General features: G+C 40.2%; 1 long non-coding RNA gene across 1 annotated transcript; it reads left to right on the top strand.

The window, feature by feature from the left end:
- On the top strand, nucleotides 1–18,531 carry LOC109550771 (uncharacterized). Its single transcript, XR_012333870.1, has 3 exons — nucleotides 1–2,419; nucleotides 3,427–3,654; nucleotides 4,626–18,531. It is a non-coding gene; the product is annotated as an uncharacterized lncRNA (long non-coding RNA).
- Nucleotides 18,532–21,686: the final 3,155 nt, after the last annotated feature.

Raw genomic sequence — 21,686 nt, 5'->3', positions numbered from 1 at the left:
ATGTCTCCAAACCTTCTCACACAGAACAACGAAGAAAATGGAAAGGGCCGCTGTAAGAGGTAGAGACTGGGCAATGAGCTGTTTCCACTCACTAGATAACTGACTCTCAGCCACAACTACTTTGCGGTTCAGTGACTGAAATTCACGCCTCAGCAAAACTTTGCACTCTGCCTCATAGAATGGACTTCTGGATCACGCTGAAGTGGCTTAGACTGTAAGTGTTACACCCATAGATGGCCAGAGTCTACTGTGTGGAAAAAATTGCTACACATTCCAATCAACTGAGAAAGTGTGGAATAAACTGAGTTGGAAAACACCCCAGGAACTGACTTACAAGTCCTTCTCAGTCTCTCTTTTTTTTTTAATTTAGATATAATTGACATATAACATTATACTGGTTTCAGGTATACAACATAATGATTTGATATTTGTATATATTGTAAAATGATCATGACAATAATTTAGTTACCCATCACTACACAGTTATAAATTTCTTTCCTTGTGATGAAAAATTCTAAACTTAGCAACTTTCCAATACACAATACAGTATTAACTATAGTCTCCATGCTGTACATTAAATCAACATGACATTTATTTTACAGCTGGAAGTTTGTACTTTTTAGCCCCCTTCACCCATGTGCCCACCCCCCGACCTCTGGTGACCACCAACCTGTTCTCTGTATCCATAAGCTTAGGGTTTTTGTTTGTTTGTTTGGTTGGTTGGTTGGTTGGGTTTTTGTGGGGTTTTTTTTTTTAAGATTTCACAAATAAGCAAGATCATAAAATATTTGTCTTTATCTGACTTACTTCACTCAGCATAATGTCCTCAAGGTCCATCTATGTTGTTGCAAATGGCAGGATTTCATTCTTTTTCATGGCTGAATAATATTCCATTGTGTGTGTATGTGTATCATACTTCATATATATCATGTATATATATATAAAATGTATACATATCACATTTTCTTTATCCATTCATACATCCATGGACACTTAGATTGCTTCGATATCTTGGCTATTGTAAATAATGCTGCAATGAACATGGGGTTGCATATATCTTTTTGAATTAGTGTTTTCACTTTCTTCAGATAAATACCCAGAAATGGAATTCCTGGTTATTTCATATGGTAGTTCTACTTTTAATTTGGGGGGAACCTCGTACTGTTTTCTGTACTGGCTGCACCAATTTACATTCCCAATAAGAGTGAACAAGGGTTCCCTTTTCTCCACATTCTTGCCAACACTTGTTATTTTGAGTCTTGTTGATAATAGCCATTCTGACAGGTGTGAGGTAATATCTCATTGTGGTTTTGATTTGCATTTCCCTGATGATTAGTGATGTTGAGCACTTTTCAGGTACCTGTTGGCCATCTGTACGTCCTCTTTGGAAAAATATCTATTCAAATCTTTTGTCCATTTTTTAATCAGATTGTTTATTTTTTCTACTGAGTTGTATGAGTTTGTATGAGTTGTATGTTAATCAGATATATGATTTACAAATGTTTTCTCCCATTCAGTAGGTTGCCTTTTCATTTTGTTGATGGTTTCCTTTGCTGTGCAGAAGCTTTTGAGTTTTATGTAGTCCCACTTGATTTTTGCGTTTGTTGCCTTTGCGTATGGTGTCAAATACAGTAATCATTGCCAAGACCAGTGTCAAGGAAGTTTACAGCCTATGTTTTCTTCTAGGAGTTTTATGGTTTCAGGTCTTACGTTCAAGTCGTTGATCCATTTTGAGTTAACTTTTGTGTGTGGTGTAAGATAGTGGTCCAGTTTCCTTCTTTTACATGTGGCTGTCCTGTTTTCCCAACATCGTTTATTGAAGAGACTATCTTTCCTCACTGTGTATTCTTGACCGCTTTGTTGTAAATTAATTGATGATATGTGCATGGGCTGTCTATTCTGTTTCAGTGATCTATGTGTCTGTTTTTAGGACAATTCCATACTGCTTTGATTACTATAATATAGTTTTTTGTAATATAGTCTGAAATCAGGGACCATAATGTCTCCACCTTTGTTCTTCTTTCTCAAGAGTGCTTTGGCTATTCAAGGTCTTTCATGGTTCCATACAAATTTTAAGATTGTTCTACCTTTGTGAAAAATGCCTTCTCAGCCTTTTTTTTTTTTTTTTTTGCGGTACGCGGGCCTCTCACTGTTGTGGCCTCTCCCGTTGTGGAGCACAGGCTCCGGACACGCAGGCCCAGCGGCCACGGCCCACGGGCCCAGCTGCTCCGTGGCATGTGGGATCCTCCCGGACCGGGGCACGAACCCGCGTCCCCTGCATCGGCAGGCGGACTCTCAACCACTGCGCCACCAGGGAAGCCCTTTTGACTTGCCTATGCTCCTGTGCTTGCCTCAGATCCAGTTCTGTGACCATATCAGCAACTTGATCCAGCTCCAGCTTCAGAGACTTCCCCCAAATGTAAGTATTTTGGGATCAATTGCAATTAATTAGGAGCGGAAAGAAGAATGAGCAGCTGGCCTTCAACATTTTCACTCTAGAGTCTCTTAGAGCTGAACTTGACTACAGGTTTGGTCTATCCTCAGGGAATTAAGACTTTCCTCCTCTCCCTTCCGTCCCCCTACCCCGCCCCCCACATCAAATCATTAACAATAGCTGTAAAACAGAAAAGACCCAGAACCCCGAGCAGATCTCTGGGGCAGGAGCAGGGAGAAGATTTTAATGGCAACTCTACAAGCTTTGCAGGCCTTGTCCACTGCGGAATGGCCAGCAGACCTCAGCAGTTCCCATGTCTCACGTTGGCTCTGGTGAGACCCACATTCTCCTCCAAACGCCAGACCGCAGTGCAGTGTGCAGCAGAGAGCAGGCATCCAACAGGCATACCAGGATGACTCATTGCAGAGGAGTGGTTTCCAAGCTTTTGCCACCCCACATCTGTTTCCTTTATTGAGGAGAAGAGAGGAAGGGAAGGGAGGGAAGGGGGTGGGAACCACACCACCAATCAGTGCAACATGTAAGACAGATGCCACACGGAATAAGCTCTTAACTGGCCAGGCCATGGGCACAAGTGCCCGCCAAGGCTCAAGTTCTAAGATGCTTCAACTCTTCAGTTCAGCCTGGGGAAATTCATACTGGTTGTAGCAAAGGATTCAATAAAGCAAGACCTGACTGGACTCCCAGAATCTTAACCACAAAAGATGATTGTGTGGGGTTTGTGGCTATTTTAGTTCACTCCCTGGACCAGAGGACATTTGACTCCCTGCAGGATAATGTCCAGTACATCACCCCATCTATTCTCAAATGCCTCAGGTAGTGGGATTTTCACAGCTTCCCTTGGGAAGTTATTTTTAAAGTTGAACGGCCAGGGTATTTTTCCTGATATTGAACATTGATCTTTCCTTTTCTTAACTTCATCCCTGTTATCCTGTGGAATAAACTTCTGCCCTCGGCACTGTCTTCTCTTTTAGTGTTTACCGATGCATTTCCCGGGCGTACCTACTGTATCACTTCAGCATCTCTGCACTCGAGCCTCAGAGATCAAGAAACGGCTGAGAAATGCAATAACAAATAAAGGCTCTTCCATCTGGCAGGCATAAGCATAAACGAGATGTGAGCCCAGAGTCTCAATAAAGAAGGGATCATCATCAATCCACGCTCCACGCAGAGCCCCAAGACAACAGCAGAATTGCTCTGTGGTGAGTGATCCTCTGCCAGTGGGACCTTGTTCTCACTGTGATTCATTTTCACAACCTAATGAGTTCTACCTCCCCCAAAATGATTTTATGAAACACCAAATTTATCTTTCCATATGTATCTTTAATTGCATTCACCCCGCTTGTTATACTTTTTATCTTACTGTACTATCGTGCAGAAACAGGTACCTGGTGCATAAACTCTCACTATACAAAGTTTTGAGAGTTAAGAGCTTCTCAACTCCCTTCCTTTAGGTAGAGGAGTCCAAGTGGGCTCTAAGAGGGGGCTGCCCAAGTGGACATTAGCCTTGTTGTTATTCTGATCAATGTGGGGGACTTGGCTGCTTTCTCCCTGCATTTAGAATTGTATTTCACAATCCAGAAAAACACCAATAATTTAAAATGGCTGTTGAACCACCTCCCTCGGTCAAGTGAGTCTCTCTTTGCCTCCCATTCACACAACGTCTCCGGCACATACACACCCTTTCATCCCACTCGCCTTCAGACCTCTTACCGCGATGCCTCATCAAAAATGCCCCTTCTCCAGGGGCTTCCCTGGTGGCCCCAGTCAGAAAGCCTGAGAATCATGGGGCTGATGGGGTTGGTCCAATCTAAGTCAGAAAGACCGGGAGCCAGGAGCATCAATGTCCAAGGACAGGAGAAGATGGATGTCCCAGCTCAAGCAGTGAGAGAGAATTCCTCCACCTTTTTGTTCTACTCAGGCCCTCAACAGATTGAAGGATGCCCACCCACCCACATTGGGGAAGATGATCTTCTTGACTCAGTCTACTGATTCAAATGCTAATCTCCTCCTGAGACACCCTCACAGGCACACCCAAAAACAATGTTTCACCAGCTATCTGGACATCCCTTAAGCCCAGTCAAGTCGACACATAAAATTAACCATCACCAGTGTTCATGGGGAAGTCAAACCTGTTTGGCGGTGTTTATGACTCAATTTATTTTTTGTACAGCATCCTGGTTTACGGAACCATAGAAACTTTTGAATCTGAATCAACCTACAAAGAATAAAAGAAACAGCTGAAGTCTGTCCTCCTAAAAAGATGACTATTGCTTAATTCTGCTTTTCTGTCATTTAGTCCCACACCTCAGAAGCTTCTGAGAGCAGTTTTGAAGTGTTTTTTTGAACCTGCAGACCACAAACCGACGTCTGTGGCTAGGCAACACCCACTATCCATTATCTGATGATTTGGGAAGAAGTGAAAACTTTGCCAACATTGGTGATTTATACTTTCCAAGAGGAGTTGAAAATAGAAAATGTAGACATTTTCAAACCATAGAACTTGGCAAATTCCACTCACACTGATCGTCTCTGAAGATTGAATGTGATCCCTGCCCCTCTCCACGTGGAGAACTGTCACAGCTCCAGGGCAACGATTTTCGCCTGAATTCAACAGCTTTGCGAAGCTCTAGAGAAGAGAAACAAGAAAGGAACCAAAAGGAAGTCCTGAACACTGATCTACATTAAGCTGACTCAACGAAATAAATAGCAAGGCTCAACTGCTACACTTCACGATGAAGGGGGATGCGTCCGTTTTATTGCTATGATAAATTCCGACCGGAAAGTGACAGAATATTGGCATTTCAATCAAGGCAGCTTCATATAGACACACACGTACACACGCACACACGTGCACGCACACACTCTCACATACACGTTTCCTGCCCAGCCCACTCAGCTCTGTGTGTTGAAAGCTTTATGATAGGAAAGCCTGGAGGATGTCCACAGACCACTGACAAGATTCAAAGGGTTGGAATTTTACAAATCTTTATAAAAGAACCAGGAGCCCTTGCCAATGGGAATTTGAAATATGTCCCTCCACTCCTCTGGCTGTACAGAAGAAAAAAATCATAAACAACTTGCAGAGAATATAATTCCCACGGAACACATCACCCTCAAGCTAAACACTCACTGTCCTTTCTTCTTCTTTAAGAACTAGGAATCAGTGACATTACTGTGGTAATACAGATCTGCCTGGCACCTTCAATCACTTGGTAAATTATAAAACAGGGCTTTGTCACTTCAACTACTGAAATAAGGAGGCAAGCCAGCATTACCAAATAAGCACGTGCAATGCAGGGGTATATGAAATGGGGCAATATTTCAAGCGCTTGGGAAGTGACAAATTTTACGTTGAGCCGCATCCACTGCAGGGCATTATATGATATTTCTTCAGGTGCAGACATTGCATGAGGGTAAACCATTCTGTGCACATTTGTAAAGTATTTCTATTCCGTCAGCTTTCCTGCCTGTAGGAAAATAATAGTGGTCCTATGCACTTATGCCAGATGAGTTTTGTAATGGAAGCCACAGCCTGTTTCTAAGTAAATTATTAAATCACCAGCTCTTTAATGAAATGGAATTGTCTGCACTGATCTTCCAGATAAAAAATGCTCTTTTGTAGAAAAAGACTGTCCCAGAATAGAAGAATTAATTCATCCACATGCTTCAGAAGATTGTGGAAAGTGAAGTAAAAACCAACATTTATTGAGCAAAATGCCAGACACTGAGGCACTTACTATGTGATTTCACTAAATCCTAATATTAACTTACAAGGAAAGAAAAACCACCCCCATACCAGACATGAGATAGTCAAAGAGGCTAAAACATTTGTACAGAAACACAATGCTCATCTTGCCCTGGCTTTTCAAACCAAAATTAAATATAGCCTTAATAAGTAAGTCACCGGTCAACTAATGTGTGCTACTGTCAATATGTATTCGTTCATATGGACTATTTGCTCTCATATAATTGCTGTCAGTGATCACAAGTATGGTCAGAACAAATTTTTTAAAAGAGTTGAGTAGAGTGGGAAGCTAAGGATCTCTAATTCATCCTTCCATTTGTTCCTTTATTCATTCAACAAACATTTATTGAGTGCCTATGAATCATGTACTGTTCTAGACATTGAGGATATAGCAGTAAACAAAACATACAGCATCTGTAGTCTCATAGATCTATATTTTAATCGTATTAAATCATATATTTACCATGGTGAAACCTGCAAAACACTACGTTAAACAACTGATGATGGTTAACATTACCAGTATGTCATGTGGATGTCATTTACCCCCTGAAACGATGCGATGAAAAGGGTACTTCACCTCTCTGGTATTCTTTCTAAAAAAAACATAACTCCAGTCTAATTACAGGAAAAATAGCAGGCAAGCTCATATTGGGGACATTCTACAGGAGAGCTTGCCAGTACTCAACAGGGCTGTCAAGGTCATGAAAAACAAGTACATTTATAAACACGTGGAAACTAAACAACATACTCCTTAACAACCAAAAGGTAAAAGAATAAATCAAAAGGGAAATTTTAAAATATCTCAAAACTGATGAAGATAGAAATACAACATACCAAAACCTATGGGATGCTGCAAAAGTAATTCTTAGAGGGAAGTTTATAGCAATAAATGCACATCTTAAGAAAAAAGGCAATTCAAAAACAACCTAGCTTTACACCTCAAGGAACTAGAAAAAGAAGAACTAAGCCCAAGGTAACCAGAAAAAGGAAACAATAAAAATCAAAGTAGAAATAAGTGAAATAGAGGCAGAAAAACAACAGAAAAAATCTAAGTGTTGGTTTTTTTTGCAAAGATTAAAAAATTGACAAATCTTTGCCTAAACTAATTAAGAAAAAAAGAGAATACTCAAATAAATAAAATCAGATGAAAGAGGAGAAATTATAACTGATACTATAGAAATACATAGACTCATAAGAGACTATCATGAGCAATTATATGCCAACAAATTGGATAACCTAGAAGAAATGGATAAATTCCCAGAAACACATGACTTATCAAGACTGAATCATAAAGAAGTAGAAAATCTAAACAGACCAGTGATGAGTAAGGAGATTGAATCAGCAATCAAAAACTTCCCAACAGATGTAAATAAATAAATAAATTTTTTTAATTAAATTAAATTTAAAAAAAAAATTAAAAAACCTCCCAACACGGAAAAGCCCAGAACCACATGCGTTCACTGGCAAATTCAACCAAACATTTTAAAAAGAACTAATGCCAATCCGTCTCAAACTTTCCCCAAAAGATTGAAAAGGAGGAAAAACTCCAAACTCATTTTACAAAGCCAGCATTAATTACCCTGATACCAAAGCTAGATAAGGACACTACAAGAAAAGAAAATCATAGACGAATATCCCTGATGAATATAGATACAAAATATCCTCAACAAGATATTAGCAAACCAGATGCAACAGCACACTAAAAGGATCATACGCCAGACTCCCCTTGTGGCACAGTGGTTAAGAATCCCCTTGCCAATGCAGGGGACATGGGTTCGAGCCCTGGTCTGGGAAGATCCCACGTGCCGTGGAGCAACTAAGCCCGTGCACCACAACTACTGAGCCTGCGCTCTAAAGCCCTCAAGCTACAACTACTGAGCCCGTGTGCCACAACTACTGAGCCCATGTGCCACAACTACTGAAGCCCACACACCCAGAGCCCGTGCTCCACAACAAGAGGACCCACCACAATGAGAAGCCCATGCACGCAACAAAGAACAGCCCCTGCTCGCCGCAACTAGAGAACGCCCACGTGTATCAATGAAGACCCAATGCAGCCAAAAATAAATAGTAAATAAATAATTTTTTTTAAATTTATATTTTAAAAAAAGGATCATACGCCATGACCAAGAGGGATTTATCTCTGGGATGCAAGAATAGATCAACATATGAAATCAACAAATATGATACACCACATTAATAAAATAAAAGATAAAAATTGTATGAGCATCTAAATAGACGCAAAAAAAGCATTTGACAAAATACAACATTCTTTCATAATAAAAATCCCCAACAAAGTGTGTATAGAAGCGACATACCTCAACATAATAGAGACCGTATACAACAAACTCACAACTAACATCATACTCCATGATGAAAGGTTGAAAGGTTTTCCTCTCACATCAGGAACAAAACATGGGTGCCCGCGATGACCACTCTTATTCAACACAGTATTGGACTTAGTCCTAAATATTTAATTATTTGATCCTATCATAAATATTTTTTATTTTATTTTTTCTATTTGTTACTAGATGTGCACTTTTTTGAAGTGTACAATTTGATAAACTTTGACATATATGCCTGTGAAGCCATCACCACAATCGAGATAATGAACATATCCATATAACCCTTTCATTCTGCCTCTCCTCACCCCTCCACCTGCCCATCCCTAGGCAACCATTGATCTGCTTGCTGTCACTAGAGGTTAATTTTCATTTCCTAGAGTTTTATACAAATTGATTTACTGAGTATATATTCTTTTTTGTATGGCTTCTTTCACTCCACATAATTATCTTGAAATTTATCTATGTCGTTGGATGTATCAATAGCCATTCTTTTTTATCGCTGAGTAGTGGTATCCATGGGATAGATAAACTACAATTTGACTATTACAAAAAAGCAACAACAACAAAACAAAAGAACCTGCTATGACCATTCATGTACAAGTCTTTGTATGGACATGGGCTTTAATTCCTCTTGGGCAAATATGTAAGAATGGAATAGCTGGGTTTCATGGTAGTTTTGTAAGAAACTGTCAGACTGTTTTACTAGGTGGCTGTAACCTTTTTTAGCATGTAATATCATGAGGGCGGTATTTGAGAGTTCCAGTTCCTTCATATCCTCAGGAGCAATTGTTATGGTCAGTGTTTTTAATACTGGTCATTCCAATAGGTGTGTAATGGTGTCTTATTGTGGTTTTGATTTGCATTTCCCTAATGACTAATGATGTTGAATTTCTTTTCACCTGTATATCTTCTTTGATGAAATGTCTGTTCTAATCTTCTGCACCACATGTTTTTATAAGGGCCAGCAAAAGTTGAGGCATAGGGTCATATCAGGAGCAAAAGTTTTTACCTCTTTTTTTCTCCCTGCAGCCGCCCTTCCCACTCTCTTACAAAATTCAACCTTTTTTTTTTTTTTTTTGCGGTACGTGGGCCTCTCACTGTTGTGGCCTCTCCCGTTGCGCAGCATAGGATCTGGACGCGCAGGCTCAGCGGCCATGGCTCACGGGCCCAGCCGCTCCACGGCATGTGGGATCCTCCCGGACCGGGGCACGAACCCGTGTCCCCTGCATCGGCAGACGGACTCTCAACCACTACGCCACCAGGGAAGCCTAATTCAACCTTTTTATAAGAAGTTGCTCAGCATTTTTTAAATAATACTTTACTTTTTAGAGCAGCTTTAGGTTCCCACCAAAATTGAACAGAAGGTAGATATTTCCCATATAACTCCTGCCCCTCCCCTGGCCTCCCTGATCTATAGCAGTACATTTCTTACAACTGATGAGCCTCATGGACACATCATTATCAGAGTCCATAGTTTACTTTAGGGTTCACTCTTGGTGTTGTACATTCTGCAGTTTGGACAAATTTATCCGTGTTGTGTAATCACCATGACAAAATACCATACAGGGTAGTTTCACTGCCCTAAAAATCCTGTTTCACTTATTCTTACCTCTCCTCCCGCTAAACCACTGATCTTTTTACTGTCTCCTCATTTTGCCTTCCTAGAATGTCATTGACTGAAATCATACAGTAATGTAGCTTTTCAGACTGGCTTCTTTCACTTAATAATATGCATGTAAGTTCCCTCCATGTCCTTTCATGGCTTGGTAATTCATTTCTTTTCGTTGCTGTATATTATTCCATTGTTTGGATGCACCACAGTTTATTTACCAATTCACCTACTGAAGGACATCTTGGTTGCTTCTAAGTGGGGGTCTTCTTATTACTGGGTCCTCCTGGGCCTCCAGGAATTTGTCAATTGCAGTTCAGGTCTTCCTACCCTGGCACTGGTGTCCACAGAGGTTTCTGCTTTTGATTTTGTGCTCTAGTAAGTTGTGATTCTCTGTATCAACTTTCTGTCTCTCCAGTTTGGGAGACAGCAGCTTGACCTGTGACTTCACCTCTCTAATGGATCTAAGAAGAATTGTTGATTTTTCCATTTGTTCAGTGTTTTAATTGTTATTGGGATAGAGTGTCAACTTCTAAACTCCAATGAGCCAGTCCAAAAATCAAAGTCTCTCAGTTACTTTTTGTTTAAAGACACCTAGTGAGTATGAAGTGGTATCTCACTGTGGTTCAGATTGCAGCATTTGTTTTTGGTTTTTGTTTTTTTTGTGGTACGCGGGCCTCTCACTTTTGTGGCCTCTCCCGTTGTGGACCACAGGCTCCAGACACGCAGGCTCAGTGGCCATGGCTCACGGGCCCAGCCGCTCCACGGCATGTGGGATCTTCCCGGACCGGGGCACGAACTCGTGTCCCCTGCATCGGCAGGCGGACTCTCAACCACTGCGCCACCAGGGAAGCCCCTGCCTTGTATTCTTTTTTTTTTTTTTTTTTTTGTGGTACGCGGGCCTCTCACTGTTGGGGCCTCTCCCGTTGCGGAGCACAGGCTCCGGACGTGCAGGCTCAGCGGCCATGGCTCACAGGCCTAGCCGCTCCACGGCATGTGGGATCTTCCCGGACCGGGGCACGAACCCCTGTCCCCTGCATCGGCAGGCGGACTCTCAACCACTGCGCCACCAGGGAAGCCCCTGCCTTGTATTCTTTAAATGAAATCTGTGCAGTAAAATAACAGACTGCCTTCAAAACTAGTCTTCAGTCTTCTGTTCTGTCCAGAAGTATAAGCTATTGATTTTTTAAAATTTCATTCTTCTCTACTGGTAAGTTTTAAAAACTGAGATATAATTCTCATGCCGTAAAACTCACCTTTTAAAGTATATAATTCAGCGGGTTTTAGGATATTCACAATGTTGTGTGACTATCAACATTATCTAATTCCAGAATCTTTTCAATATTCCATAAAAAGAACCTTGTACCCATTTAGCAGTCAGTCACTCTCCACTTCACCCCCTCCTCACCCTCGACAAGTAATGTATTTTCTGCTCTGTGGATCTGCCTATTGTGGACACTTCATATAATGGAATCGCACAATATGTAGCCTTTTGTGACTGGCTTCTTTCACCTAGCATAATGTTTTCGAGGTTCACCCATGTTGTAGCAGGTATCAGTCTTCATTCTTTTCATGGCTGAATGATATTCCATTGTAGAGATGTATACAACCTATTTTGTTTGAGTATGGGTAGACAACCCTTACTCAATCAACTTCTCCGCTATACTACCTGTCTAAACACGGAGGGCGCAGTCATTCTATTGTCTGATATTGAAAATACAGGAAGAAGACCAGGTTTGGGGCAGAAAGACAATGAGTTCAGTTTTACACGTATTAAGTCTGAGGTTCCTATGTTAGCTCTTTGTGCAATGTCCAATTTATAGCTAAATCTGCAAGTCTAAAGCAGAGATAAGGTCTGGCGTGAAGATACTGATGACGAGAGGGAGACCTGAATTACCTGGGTGCTAATCTGAAACCATGCGAGTGTAAGCAAACACCCAGAAAGGTCAGACCGAGCACATACAGTGCTTATATTTGTCGGGCTCTGCTAGATAACACATTTACTCTACGAGTTTAACAAATTAAAAGTTCACTTCGACCTTAGGCTTTGGCCCCCCAGGGAAATTTCCTCCGAGTGGTAACTCAGAAATCCAGGCTGGCTACGTCTTGAGGCCCTACCATCCCAATTCATGACCACTATGATTACTGGGAAATGGGAAGAGAGAGCTGGAGCTCAAGCAGGAGTTTTAAGGGACTAAACTGGGGAGTGAAGGGTATCAGTGCCACTTACTAGCCACTGACCAGAATAAGCCATGTTTGGACCCACCTATGCACCAACAGGTTAGAAAACCTAGTACTGTGGGTAACCGGAAACAGGAGAAGGACCAGGGAATGGTGAGCACTAGCAATGTCTACCACATTTCCAATGGGGAGCAGTCTCCAACTCTCATTCCAAATGCAGTCTTTCCACTAACATCAAAGGGGATGGAGGACTTCGCTGGTGGCGCAGTGGTTAAGAATCCACCTGCCAATGCAGGGGAAATGGGTTCGAGCCCTAGTCCGGGAAGATCCCACACGCCGTGGAGCAACTAAGCCCATGCACCACAACTACTGAGCCTGCATGCCTTGAGCCCGTGCTCCGCAACAAGAGAAGCCACCGCAACAAGAAGCCCGCGCACCTCAACAAAGAGTAGCCCCCGCTCGCCGCAACTAGAGAAAGCCTGCACGCAGCAACAGAGACCCAATGCAGCCAAAAATAAATAAATGAATAAATAAATTTATTTAAAAAAGGGGGGGCGGGATGGACAGTGGGAAAGACCAAGGAGCATAAGATTCACTGTACATGCTAAGAACAATTAAATATTTATACCTTGGAATAAATAACTTCTGAAAACATAGTTACAAAATTGAAAGGAAAAGTTTTTTAAAATCCATGAAATGTGATTTTTTATTATAACTTTCTCTGTCTTGCCTAGAGTACCTTACCTTCCCCTGTAACATCCTAATGTTAGTAAATTCTTACTTAATTTAATCTGGATTTATAGACAGTTTATTACTACATAATTATAACTGGAACATGGAATTGCTTAGAATACAGTGTTCAAAGATGTTTTAATGAAATTCATTCACTTATTTAATAAATATTTATTGAGGATTATACTAGGCAATAAAGATAAAGTAGTTAACTAGGACACACAGTTCCTGCCTCAAAGATCTTGTAGTCTAGCAGGGAGTGAAGACAATTAGGTATTTATAATATAAGGTGGTAAAGACACACATAAAAGGAACAACTCATTCAGACTTGGGAGATCAGAGAAAGCTTCCAAATGAAAGTGACATCTAAGTTAAGACCTGACATATAAGTAGCCTTTGGTAGAGGGAGAGGCTACACTACTAGGCAGAAGAAAAATTATGCGGCAAAGGCCTGAAAATGGACATAGCGAGTAGAAGGTAGCAAGAAGTGAGGCCAGAAAGCTGATCAGAAAGCTAATGAGGAATTTATCTTGAGAACCATCAGAAAGTATTGAAGAAAATTAAGCAAGGGAAGGCCCTATCAGATTTTGCTTTAGGAATCATGTTCCAGCTGAGTAGGGGAAATGGACTGGAAGGGAGACCGGACGTGAGGCAGGGGGACCAGTTAGGAAGCTATTAGAACATCCAGGTAAAGCAGGATGGTAGCCTGAACCAGGGAAGGGGCAGTGAGAATGGAGAAAATACTGGAAAATGTGAGAAATACTTAGAACGTGGAGAATGAGCTGATGTGGTGACCATTCAATGAGTTGCAATGCTTCTCAAACTTGACTGTGCCTGTGAGTTACCTGAGGATGCGGATTCCGATTCAATAGGTCTGGGATGGGACCAGGAACTCTGCATTTCTAACAAGCTCCCACGTGATGCTGATGCTACAAGTGCCTGCTCCACAGTTTGAGCATCGAGGAGCTAGAGAACATAAGAGGAGGAAGAGCATTGAAAGTAAAAAGGCAAATTCAGATGCGATGCATTAAAATCCATATGGTAAATCTAAGCGGTGACATCCTGTAGACACTTGGATACATGAGTCTGATGTGCAGAGAAGACCTGGGCTGGAGAGAGAGATGTGAGAGTCATCGGCGAAAATTTTGTGGAACTTTCCCCCCACCCCTCCCTCCCATTTCGAGTGGAATAGTGGAGTTGGAAGCTGGATTGCAGTGGGTTGAAAAGTGAGAGGTGGAGAAGTGGAGACACTGACCGTCCGAGAAGTTCAGCTGCAAAGAGAAAGAGAGGCAGAGAGCAATAGCTAGAGGAGAGCTTGGGTTGAGGAAGGATTTGTTTTTAAGATTAGACAGACTTGAACATGCTTAAATGCTATTAGACACAGCCGTCCATCAGTAGGCCATTAGAAAGATCAATCAGGCTTCCTGTCTGAAATGGCTACCTCATCCTTTCATTAGAAACATTCTATATTGGACTAATACTTTTCCTCTTAGCTTTGACGGCTATATTATAAGTAGGACCTTCTATAGACACAATACTTTAAAATAAAGGAGGCAAAACTGCCCAAGATCTACCTATTATCTACTGCCTTTATTCTAAGGCCTTCTCTTTAGAAGCCATATTTTTAATGCTCTCCTATCATTTTCACCAATAACAACAATTTTATTATTCCAATACATATTTTACAGTCTTAGAGAACATCTGATATAAGCAATTAAAAGACAGAGCCCAAAGGCTTAGTCACTGGATACCAGAGATGTTCAGAGAACATATGAAAGTTTAGGAGGGACAAGGAAAAGTCCCTTCCCTTGACATATAGAAATCCGGAGTTCTGTTGGCTCGTTGCTACAGACTTCATGATTAAAGCCAGTATGCTAGAAACCGAAGAGGAATCGAGAAAAGGTCTGTGCCCTCTTAAGAGTTTATTATACCAACTACAAAATAGCAGTTTGCAAAAGGCACAAATAAAGTGTGGAAGACTGAGATACAGGATGAAACTTAGCAGAAGATGGGAAATAGAAGGACATAAAAAAGAATTGTTGAGGCTTTGAAAGAAAAGACAGGGATGATCGATAAGCAGAAGAACAGGAAAAGAACAGAGTGAATCCTAAAGGTTGACCTCATCATAGAGTATTTATATGAGATATTGAACTGCGCGATAAGTTTACTAAATACTTTGAGTAAGTTCACACTGTGACACCAAAATGTATGCAGGAGATGTCGTTATTATTTACAGCTCATTTAAAAAAAAAAAAAAGGAAAGCTCTTTTGGAAAAACTAGAATCACAAACACAAAAGGACCTTGAAAGATCATCAGGGTCTTGACAAAGAAGTATAGCTGTCAGCCTCTGTCTGTAAGCACCTACAGGGTGCCCCTCAGATTTCTAGCCAAGGCCACACTCTTTCAGGGCATCCCCTGAGCATGGCCATGTGTGCCTAAGGCAGGACACCTCTTTGCCCTTTGTTTCAGAGCCCCCTTTTATGTTGGCCAAGACTTTGCCAGATCTACACACCAATCTGAAGGCCCCTCTGCCCTACCCCACTCCCTCCTCCCTTCCTACCCTATCACAGGGATCAGATCAGCACCCTTTACATAAGCTTTCTGTGCCTATCATGCTCTCTCCTCCTTTTATCTTCTGCAGGCATTATGCTCCCTCTCTACCCAAAAACTTCATGAACTCCTAACCCTATCTCCACAACTGTCTGATGAATACAACTAATGCAAAGAACTTATTTGTAATTCATGTATCTGACAAAAGACCTATACCCAGAAAATATAAAAAAAATTTAAAATACAAAAATAAGACAACCCAATTTTATTTTATTTTATTTTATTTATTTGTTTATTTATTTTGGCTGCACCACATGGCATGTGAGATCTTAATTCCCCAACCAAGGGTTAAACCTGTACCCCCTGAAGTAAAATTGCAGAGTCTTAACCACTCGACCACCATGAAAGTCCCAACCCAATTTTTTTAAATGGGCAAAAACTTCATTTTTTAAAATATGCAAATGACAAATAAGCACATGAAAAGATTTTCAATGTCATAAATCATCTGGAAAATGAACATTAAAACCACAGTAAGGTATCACCACACAAGTATCAGAATAGCTAATATTCAAAAGACTGACATGGTATATGTATGTATACACACACACACACACACACACACACACACACACACACACATACACAATGGAATACTACTCAGCCATGAAAAAGAATGAAAGAATGCCATTTGCAGCAACATGGATGGATATAGAGATTATCATACTAAGTGAAGTAAGCCAGACAAAGACAAGTATCATATGATATCACTTATATGTGGAATAAAAAAAAAAGATACAAAAGAACTTATATACAAAACAGAAATAGACCCACATAGAAAACAAACTAATGGTTACCAAAGGGGAAAATGGGGAGAGGGATAAATTAGGAGTTTGGGATTAACATATACACACTATTATATGTAAAATAGGTAAACAGCAAGGACCTACTGTATAGCACAGGGAACTCTACTTAATAGAGTGTCTAGGATAGTCACAGGCTAAGGTTTAGGTTCCCCCGTCCAGTTGGGGTTAAAGACTCAAACTTTCATAACCCACTTGGCCCTGGATAGTCAGGGCTAGTCACAGGCTAAGGTTTAGGTTCCCCCGTCCAGTTGGGGTTAAAGACTCAAACTTTCATAACCCACTTGGCCCTGGATAGTCAGGGCTAGTCACAGGCTAAGGTTTAGGTTCCCCCGTCCAGTTGGGGTTAAAGACTCAAACTTTCATAACCCACTTGGCCCTGGCTCCTGTTGCCTCAGAAAGGGATGTTATTATCTGCGGAGGCCCTTGGGTGAGGGCTAAGGCCTGCATCCTGAGGCCACTGGAAGCCCAGCCCTCACTGCTGTGAACCCTGGGGCCTGAACCATGTCAGAACTTGCTGCTGTCTTGTCATGGATGAACAGATGGACGAACGAAAGAGTGGATGGATGGATGGATGGATGGCCATGGATGCACAATGCCTTGTCCACAAACAGCTGAGTTGAAAGTGTCTCAGTGAGTGTGACAACCTACAGCAGGAGTATACGTGTGTCTGTCTGTGTGGACAAAATCTTTACACTTTAAGGTTTGGAGATATTCAAAAGGAAATGTCATGGAAGCAGTTAAACCAGGGCCAGCCACCTCTGGATTCTGAATCTCAGGAAATGGGCAGGGCTTCTTGAAGGCCCTGATGAGTCATCTGCTAGGGTCTTGGTTCAGTAAAGCACTGAGCAAGTTTGTACACCAACCAGGGGTTTAATATAAATAAAACCAGCATAGAAAAACTCAAAGCTACGCATACCACCAAAACCAGAATGCCAAGTCGTGTGGGCAAAGGCAGATTTCTGACCCTTTGGTTCAGCCAGCCCCCAAATAAAAACATCAACAAAGACAAATCAAGAAAATAAGAAGCAAAGATTCATGCTAAACTGTGGGAGGAGGAGAGAGGTGCGTGTGTGTGTGTGTGTGTGTGTGTGTGTGTGTGAGTGTGTGTCAGAGAACAACCCTGGGGTCGGGTTAAACCCCAGACTGGGAGGGGAAAGGAAGCTTCCTCACCACAACTTAGCCAAACCTGAGCTGCCCCGAGGTGCTGCGGGCCCTGCCCCAGCTGGGAGGCTGTGTCACGCCTAGGGCAGGGCCCATGTTCCTCCCCTTCTTGGGATCAGATAGCAGCTGCCCAGGCCTGCTGGGCCAGGGACTGACACAGGCTCCGCCTACTCGTTCAGGCTGCCTGTGGAGAGAATTAGGTCACTGCTGAACCGTGGTACCTCCTGCCTCAGCCCCAGCAGACAGCAGGAGGCTGGCCCCAGACTCACTCAGTGCCTCCAGCAGCCGTGCAGACACAGCATCCTTGGCCACCCACCTCATGCCCATCCTGCCCACTGGGGGCCAGCACAACCCAGATGAGGCCACTGAAGGGCACTGGAGGGGGTTATAATTTAAATAAATTGCTGAGGTATAGGCCGCAAGTCTGGTCATGGACGCAAGTAGAGTGCCATTCTTCAGTGATGAGTCCAGAGCAATACTGGCACATTGTCCCCACGACAAAATTCCACAAGTCAGCAAACACCTGAGCTCACCTGCTGATTAACCTGCCGATTATGCGGATAGTTGCTCTTGGGGCATCGAGCTGCTTTCTGTGAAAAAAGTTATGTGCCAAGGATGACGTAGGCAACGTGGAGAGGCCTTTCACAGAATGCAAACGCCATTCAGGTAACTTAAGGATGAATGCTTGGTGAAAGCAACTCTGTTGTTTACACTGCTGGGTATTGTGGCCCCGTCTCACTGGGCACTCAACAAATATCTATTAAATGAAAGTAAGGATAAAAGAATAAGCTGTAGCAATTGCCTTGGTGCCCATCTGTTGTCAGGATGGGGCTTTAAGTTATGAGCTTTATGGACATACTTATAATAAACTATAATGGAAAAAAATCTAAAAAACAATATATATACATACATATATATATGTGTGTATATATATATATATATATATATATATATATATAAAATGGAATCACTTTGCTGTACACCTAAAACTAACACAACATTGTAAATCAACTATAATTTTTTTAATTTTACAGTTTTTTTAGGTTAATTTTTTTAAAGATTAAAAAAAAATAAGACTGACAGTTCTTTCCAAGTGAGGAACAACAAGATGTAGGGCAACTGACACTTGTATACGATGCTGGTGGAGGTGTAAAGTGGTACAATCACTTTGGAAAACAGGTTGGCAGTCTCTTATAAAGTTAAATTTATACTTACCACCTGGCTCAACAATTCCACCTCTAGATATTTACCCTAGAGAAAACATGTGTACACAAAATGACCCGTACAAGGATGTTCATAGCAGCTTTATTCACGACAGCCAGTCCAAATGTCCAACAACAAGTGAATGGACAAACCATGCTATATCCATACAATGAAAAGAGCACTTAGCAAAAACAAAGAACAAACCTTTGTTCTTTGCATGGTACATGCAATCACATGAATGAATCTCAAAAACGTTATTTTGAGTCAAAGAAGCCAAATACATAAAAGGACATATGTGATCCCATTTTTATGAAGTTCTAAAACTGGCAAAACTAATCTTGAGTGATAGAAATTAGATTGGGGTTGCCTCTGTGAGGCATTGATGATTGACTGCAAAGAAGTATGAGGGAATTTTCTAGGGTGATGGAAATTTCTATATCTTGATTGGGTGATGGTTATACAGGTATATATGTTTGTCAAAACTCATCAAACTGCACACTCAAAATGTATGCATATTACCACATGTAAATTATACCTCAATAAAATTGAGTTTTTAAAATGTATTCCCAACATTTATAAATACTATACTAAATAAATACCGAATACTGAATATATAAAGACTATATCTAATAGTATTCGTTGGTATTGCAAGTGGAATATTTATCTCATCTACATTTCTAGATGGTTACTGTTAGAAAATAAAGAGACTATTGGTCTGTTTATGTTTCTTATATCCAGAGACCTTATCAAATTCCCTTATTCAGTTGTTTTTAACCAAAATCCTTTGGATTTTCTAGGCATACAATCACATCAACAGCAAATAAATAAATAACTTCATCTCTTATTATCCAACATTTATACAGATTACTTCCCTCTTGCATTCACTAGTCTCCAAAAGAATCTTGAATAATCATGGTGATCACCAGATGTCTTCTCTTTTCCCTACTTTAAAGGAAATAGCTTAATATCTCAGTGTTTAGAATAGTACTTGCTGTTGGACTTTTTTATAAAGTCCTTATCAATTTGTAATTTCTTTCTATTTTGTTTTGCTAAGATTGATTTTTTTAATTTTTCAAATGACTTTTCCACTTTTATTAGTACAACATATGGATTTTCTCGGATTTCCTAATATTGCACAGTTTGCTTTCATGAAATAAAACCTCTTGAATTATTCCTTTGATAAGGTACTGAATTCTCTTTTGAATACATATTCATAAGCTAACTTGAACTTTGAGGTTTTTTCATATTAGCTTTAGCAGGTAACAGTAAAGCTGTTTCATGAAATGATTTAGTGACTTTCTATCTTTTTCTGTGCCCTAGAAGAGTAAAAAATAACATTTAATTATCCATCATTCTTTAAAGATTAAAAAGGATTTCAAGCATTTAACTGTGAAATTGTCAAGTCTCCATGCTATTTTTTATAGTAGATATTTAATCTCCAATTTTTCTATGGTAATTAGTTTCTTCAGGTTTTCTACTTGTTGGATCAATTTTATTAGGAAGTTACTCATATCAGCTAAGTTTTCAAATGTGTTACTCTTGAGTTTTAGTTAGTGATTTATAATATTTGAATTTTTTCTCTATTATTACCTTCTTTCTCATTTCTATCTTGTATAATTTTGTTCTCTTTTTCTTTAATCAGGGTCAAAAAAGGATTGTCTGTTTTATTGGTATTTCCAAAGAACCAGCTTTTGGATTTACTTATGAGGTTTGAGGGTTTTTTCTATTTTATTAATTTCAATTGTTTTCTTTATTGCTTCCCTTACTACCATTTTGCTTCTAATTAAGATGTATAATAATTTTGTCTCTTTTTTCTTTCTTCTTTAATAATAAAGACATCAAAGCCTACAGAATTGCCTCATAGGGTAGCTTTCATTTGTTCCCAAGTTATTTTGGTAGGAAGTATCTGATTTCAATTGTTTGTTGAATATGTTGTTTTAATTTTTATTTCCTTTTTGATCCAAATGTTATTTAGGAAGGTGCTTATAATGTCCAATATTATATTTAAATTACAGTTAAAATTATTGGGGTCATTTTTATTATTCATTACCAATTTTGTTGTATTATGATCAGAGAATATGACCTGTAAAAATCTTTATTCTTTTTAGTTTATTAAGGTATTTTTTGTGGCAAAGTATACAATGTTTTTATACATATTCCATGAACCTACCAAATATATCATATATTTTTTCATATATTAAAAATATATATACAAAAAAGTTCTCTCTGGATACTTAAAATTATAACCTGTACCACCCGACCGCTCTCACTCACACACATACTCATATAGCTCTCTTTACTTTGCTTGCTTTAAAATTTTTTTCATAGCATTATTATGATCTTGTAAAAAACTGTATAATTTACTTATATAGTGCTTATTGTTTATCCTCTGTCAACTCTACATGAATGTCAAGCCCAAGAACTGGGACTTTTGTCTGTGTTGTTCACTGATGTATCCCAAAAACCTGTAATGGTGCCTGGCACAAGGTAGTTATTCAAGAAAATATGTTAGCTAAATAAGTCATCATTACCACATGAGCACGCAAAGGGCAAAACAGGAATACTGCTGGTGTCCATTCATTCACTAACATGTTTCAACGTCTACTATGGGTCATAACAGTGCTGGTGCTGAGCACATACAGATAAACAAGTCCCCGTCCTCACGAATAGCCTTTTCTGTTATTTGAGAAGGAACTGGAGTCAGCACAAGATACTGTGAATCAATGAGAAATACAATTCGTTTTATAAATGCACTCTTTATTTATTGATCTCAAAATGGCCACAGTATCTAACTTTTTGATCTTATTGTACTTCATTCCACACTCCTACAATTAAAAAAGT

Source organism: Tursiops truncatus, chromosome 9, assembly GCF_011762595.2.
Source record: "Tursiops truncatus isolate mTurTru1 chromosome 9, mTurTru1.mat.Y, whole genome shotgun sequence".
Classification (NCBI taxonomy): domain Eukaryota; kingdom Metazoa; phylum Chordata; class Mammalia; order Artiodactyla; family Delphinidae; genus Tursiops; species Tursiops truncatus.
Note: the sequence above shows the minus strand (reverse complement) of the source record. Positions and strands in the feature narration are given on the sequence as shown.